This window comes from Macaca nemestrina, chromosome 2 (genome assembly GCF_043159975.1).
Source record: "Macaca nemestrina isolate mMacNem1 chromosome 2, mMacNem.hap1, whole genome shotgun sequence".
NCBI classification, from domain to species: Eukaryota; Metazoa; Chordata; class Mammalia; order Primates; family Cercopithecidae; genus Macaca; species Macaca nemestrina.
In genome coordinates this window covers 27,629,164-27,634,937 of record NC_092126.1, presented here as the reverse complement: position 1 = coordinate 27,634,937, position 5,774 = coordinate 27,629,164, and the positions used below count along the sequence as shown (strand labels likewise).

The 5,774-nt window shown below is 34.9% G+C and overlaps 1 pseudogene; it reads right to left on the bottom strand.

Moving 5' to 3' along the window:
• Window positions 1–3,392: 3,392 nt before the first annotated feature.
• On the bottom strand, window positions 3,393–3,490 carry LOC112427898 (U6 spliceosomal RNA; annotated as a pseudogene).
• Window positions 3,491–5,774: the final 2,284 nt, after the last annotated feature.

The window sequence follows — 5,774 nt, the reverse complement described above, 5'->3', positions numbered from 1 at the left end:
TACCAATTCTGTGAATGTCTGATAGAATTCAGCTATGAATCTGCCTGGTCCTAGACATTTTTTGTTGTTGACAATTTTAAAATTACCATTTCAATCTTGCTACTTTTTGGTCTCTTCAGAGTTTCTATTTCTTCCTGATTTAATCTAGGAGGGTTGTATATTTCCAGGAATTTATCCATCACCTCTAGATTTTCTAGTTTGTGCATGTAAAGGTGTTCATGGTAACCTTGAATGATCTTTTGTATTTTTGTGTTATCAGTTGTGGTATCTTCTGTTTCATTTCTAATTGAGCTTATTTGGATCTTCTCTCTTATTTTCTTGGTTAATCTAACTAATAGTCTATCAATTTTGTTTATCTTTTCAAAGAACAAGCTTTACTTACCTTTTTTGTTGTTTCAGTTTCATTTATCTCTGCTCTGATCTTTGTTATTTTTCTTCTGCTGAGTTAGAGTTTGTTCTTGTTTCTCTAGTTCCTTGAGGTGTGTGTGACCTTAGATTGTCTATTTGTGCTCTTTCAGACTTTTGAATATAGAAATTTAATGCTGTGAACTTTCCTCTTAGCAGTGCTTTTGCTGTATTCCGGAAGTTTTCATAAGTTGGGTAACTATTATCGTTCAGCTCAAATAAATTTTTAACCTTTATATTCATTTGATTGTTGACCCAAAGATCATTCAAGAGCAGATTATTTAATTTCCATGTATTTATACAGTTTTCAGGGTTTCTTTTGGGGTTAAGAGGATAACTGATATAATTTTGATTTTCTAAAATTTATTGAGACTCATTTTATGGTCTCTCATATGGTCTATCTTGGAGAATGTTCCATGTGCTGAGGAAAAGAATGTATATTCTGCAGTTGTTGGGTAGAATGTTCTGTAAAATATCTGTTAAGTCTACTTGTTCTAGGATATAGTTTTAAGTCCTTTTAACATTTCTTGTAGTGCTGGGTTAGTAGTGGCAAATTCTCTCAGTATTTGTTTGTCTGAAAAAGACTTTGTCCTTTATTTATGAAGCTTCGTTTTGCTGAATACACAATTATTGGCTGACAATTATTTTGTTTCATTAGGCTAAAGATAGAACCACCATCTCTTCTGCCTTGTAAGGTTTCTTCTGAGAAATCTGATGTTAATGTGATTGGGTTTCCTTTACAGGTTATCTAATGCCTTTGTCTTACAGCTCTTGAGATTCTTTTGTCTTGACTATAGATAACCTGATGACTATGTGCTCAGGTGATCTTTTTGCGATGAATTTCCCAGGTGTTCTTTGAGCTCCTTGTATTTGGATGTCTAGATTTCTAGAAAGGCCATGGAATTTTTCCTCAATTATTCTCTCAAATAAATTTGCCAAACTTTTCGATTTCCTCTTCCTCAGGAACACCAATTATTCTTAAGTTTGGACATTTAACATAATCACAAATAGTTGTGGACTTTGTTCATTTTATAAATTCTTTTTTGTCTTTGGATTAATTTGAATGCCTTGTCTTCAAATTTTGAAATTTTTTCTTCTGCTTGTTTAAGTCTTTTAGTGTAACTTTCCACTACATTTTATATTTCTCTAAGTTTGTCTTTCATTTCGAGAAGTTGTGATTATTTTTTCTTTATGATATATATTTCTCTGGAGAATTTTTTATCCATGTCCTGTATATTTTTTTTTTCAAAATTTAGGTTGGTTTTCACCTTTCTCTGGTATCTTTTTGAGTAGCTTAATAATCAGCATCTTAAATTCTTCATCTTGCAATTCAGAGATTTCTTCTTGATTTGGATCCATTGCTGGGGAGCTGGTGTGATCTTTTTGAGGAGTGTTACAGAATGCTGTTTGGTCATATTATCATAATCACTTTGCTGGTTTCTTCTCAGTAGGGTAGCGTATTTCAGTGGAAAGGTCTGAAATACAAGGCTTACTCTTCAGATTCTTCTGTCTCATGGAGTGATCCCTTCATGTGGTGCTCTTTCCCTTTCCCTAGGAATGAGGCTTCCTGAGAGCCGGATTGCAGCAATTGTTATTGCTCTTCTGGATCTAGCCACCTAATGGGGCTAACAGGCTCCAGGCTGGTGCTGGGGAATGTCTGCAAAGTCCTATTATGTGGTCCAACTTCAGGTCCCCCAGCCATGGATACCAGCACCTGCTCTGGTGGAGGTTGCAGGAGAGTGAAGTAGATTCTCTTAGAGTCCTTGGTTGTAGATATTTTTAGTGTGCTGGCTTTCTCAAGTTCTGATTATGCTAGCAGTGAAGCTGTCATGTAGACACACTCAGGACCCCTGTTAGCCAGGATGTTGCAGGCATTGGAATTAGGTATTGTCTTCTCCTTGCTGGTATCAGGGTTATTTTGTCATGAGTTGCTGTAATGATCTGAGTTGGTTGGCCTTCAGCCAGGAGGTGGCACTTTTAAGAGAGCGCCAGCTGTGGTAGTAGTCGGGGGTTGGGCGGGGGGTTGCGCAAAGCTTGCTCTAAATTAGTCAGTGTAAGTATTTTGGTTTCTAAGGCAATGGGCGGGGCCATAGAGCTCCCAAGAGTTTTTATCTTTTGAGTTTGACTATGAGAGCAATAGAGAAGTACCATCAGGTGGGGGCAAGGTTAGGAAGTCTCTTACTATTATTGTGTGATTATCTAAGTATCTCAAGACTCTAAGAATGTGTTAAGTGAATCTGGGTTCTCCAGTGTTGAGTGCATATATATTTGAGATTGTTAAGTCTTCTTGTTGAATTGAATGCTTTATCATTATGTAATGCCATGCCATTCTTTGTCCTTTTTGATCATTTTTGGTTTAAAGATTGTTTTTTTCTGAAATAAGAGTAGCAACCATTGCTGTCTTTTTTTGTTTTCCATTTGCTAGACAGATTTTTCTCCAGCTCTTTTACTTTGAGCCTATGAGTGTCCTTGCATGTAGGATGGATCTCTTGAAGACATCATACAGTTTGGTCTTGCTTCATTATTCACTTGACACTCTGCCTTTTAAGTGGGGTGTATGGTCCATTTATATTCAATGTTAATATTGATATTGCTGGATTTGATCTTGTTATCATACTGTTAACTGGCTGTTATGTACACTTGACTGTGTAGTTGCTTTATAGTGTCAGTGCTCTATGTACTTAATTGTGTTTTTGTGGTAGCCTGTAATGGTCTTCTTTGTTACCATGTTTAGCACTCCCTTAAGCACCTTTTCTCAGGCCAGTTTGGTGGTAATAAATTGCCTTACCATGTTCTTGTCTAGAAAGGATTTTATCTCTCCTTTACTTATGAAACTTAGTTTGGCTGGATAGGTTTTATTCATTTTTTAAATACTTTTTTCTTTATTTTGGTCTGAGTTGTTTCAAAGAACTGGTCATCAAGCTCTGAGATTCTTTTTTTCCCTCAGATTAGTATACTCTGCTGTTCATACTTCCAATTGTGTTATAAAAAATATGCAGTACTTTACAAATGTTCATGTCATCCTCACACAGAGGCCATGCTAACCTTCTCTGTGTTGTTCCAATGTTATTAATAGTATATGTGCTGCTGAGGTGGGTACTGAATTCTTTTTCACAGCTGTATAGTATTCCATGCCCCATATTTTCATTTTCTAATCCACTGTTGATGGGCACCTAGCTTGGATCCGTATATTTGCTGTTGTGAGTAGTGCTGCAGTGAACATACAAGTGTATGTGTATTTTTGGTAGAATGATTTATTTTCCTTTTGGTATATACCCAGTAATGGGATGACTGGGTCAAATGGTAATTCTGTTTTCAGTTCTTTGAGAAAATTTCAAACTGCTTTCCATAATGGATGCACTAGTTTATATTTCCACAGTATATAAGCATTTCCCTTTCTCCACAACCTTGCCAGCATTGTTATTTTTTGACTTTTCAGTAATAGCCATTCTGACTAGTGTAACTCATTGTGGTTTTGATTCCCATTTCTTTGATGATTAGTGATATTCATATGTGTGTCAGTCATCTGCATGTCTTCTTTTGAGAAGTGTCTGTTCATGCCCTTTGCCCATTTTTATTAGGGTTATTATTCTTTTGCTTGTTGAATTGTTTAAGTTGCAATGTTTGCAAATATTTTATCCCATTGTGTAGGTTGTCTAATTTCTCTGTTGATAGTTTCTTTTGCTGTGCAGAAGGTCTTTAGTTTAATTAGATCCCACTTGTCAATTTTTGTTTTCATTACAACTGCTTTTGAGGACTTAATCATAAAGTCTTTGCTAAATATCATAAATTCTTTGCTAAATAAATATCCAGAAGGATATTTTCTAAGTTTTCTTCTAGGATTTTTACAGTTTGAGGTCTTCCATTTAAATCTTCAATCAATCTTAATTAATTTTTGTATATGGCGAAAGGTAGGTGTCCAGGTTCATTCTTTTGCATATGGCTAAGCAGTTATCTTAGTACCATTTATTGGACAGGGAATCCTTTTTTCATTGTTTATCTTTGACAGCTTTGTTGAATATCCGATGGCTGTATGTGTGTGGCTTTATTTCTCATTTCTCTATTCTCTTCCTTTGTTCTATATGTCTCTTTTTGTACCAGTATTATGTTGCTTTGGTTACTGTAGCCTTATAGTACAATATAGTTTAAATTCAGGTAATGTGATGAATCTGGGTTTGTTCTTTTTGTGTAGAATTGTATTGGCTATTTGACCTCTTTTTTGGTTCTGTATGAATTTTAGAATAGTTATTTCCAATTATTTGAAAATTGATGTTGTTAGTTTAATAGGGATATTGTTAAGTTTGTAGATGCTTTGGGCAGTATGGCCATTTTAGCAATATTGATTCTTCCAATTCATAAGTGTGGAATGTTTTTCCATTTATTTATATCATCTCTGATTTCTTTCAGCAATGTTTTTAAGTTCCCATTGTAGAGATCTTTCACCTATTTGGTTAGGTGTATTTCTAGATATTTTATTATTTTTTGGTGGCTATTATAAATATAATTGCATTCTTAATTTGGCTCTCAGCTTGAATGTTATTGGTGTATAGAAATGCTACTGACTTTCGTACGTTGATTTTGTATCCTGGAACTTTATTGAAGATGTCTATCAGTTCCAGGAGTCCTTTGGCAGTCTTTAGGATTTTCTAGGTATAGGATTACATCATTAGTGAAGAGACTTAGTTTGACTTTTTCTTTTCTTATTTGGATGCCTTTTTTTTCTGGTGCGTGATTGCTCTTGCCATCACCTACAGTGCTATGTTGAATAGGAATGGTGAGAGAGGATATCTTTGTCTTCTGCCAGTTCTCAAGGGGGAAATCTTCCAGCTTTTCCTACTCAGTATGATGTTGACTAAGGCTTTGTCATAGATGGCTGTTATTATTTTGAGTTATATTCATTCATTGCTTAGTTTGTTGAGAATTATCATGAAAATATGTTAGCTTTTATTGAAAACATTCTCTGTATGTATTGGGATGATTATATGGTTTTTGTTTTTAGTTTTGTATATATGGTGAATCACATTTATTGATTTAATTATGTTGAACCAACTTTGTATGCAAGAAATAAGGCCTTCTTCATTATGGTGAATTAACTTTTTGATGTGCTGCTGGATTCTGTTTGCTAGTATTTTGTTGGGGATTTTTGCATCTATATTCATCATGAATACTGGTCTATATTTTTCTTTTTGTGTTGTGTCTTTGCCAGATCTTGCTATCAGGGTGATTCTGGCTTTATAGAATCAGTTAGGGTGGAGTCCCTCCTTTACAATTGTTTAGAATAGTTTCAGCAATATTCTTACCAGCTCTTCTTTGTATGTTTGTATATTTTGGCTGTGAATCCATCTGGTCAAGGGCTTTATTATGTTTGG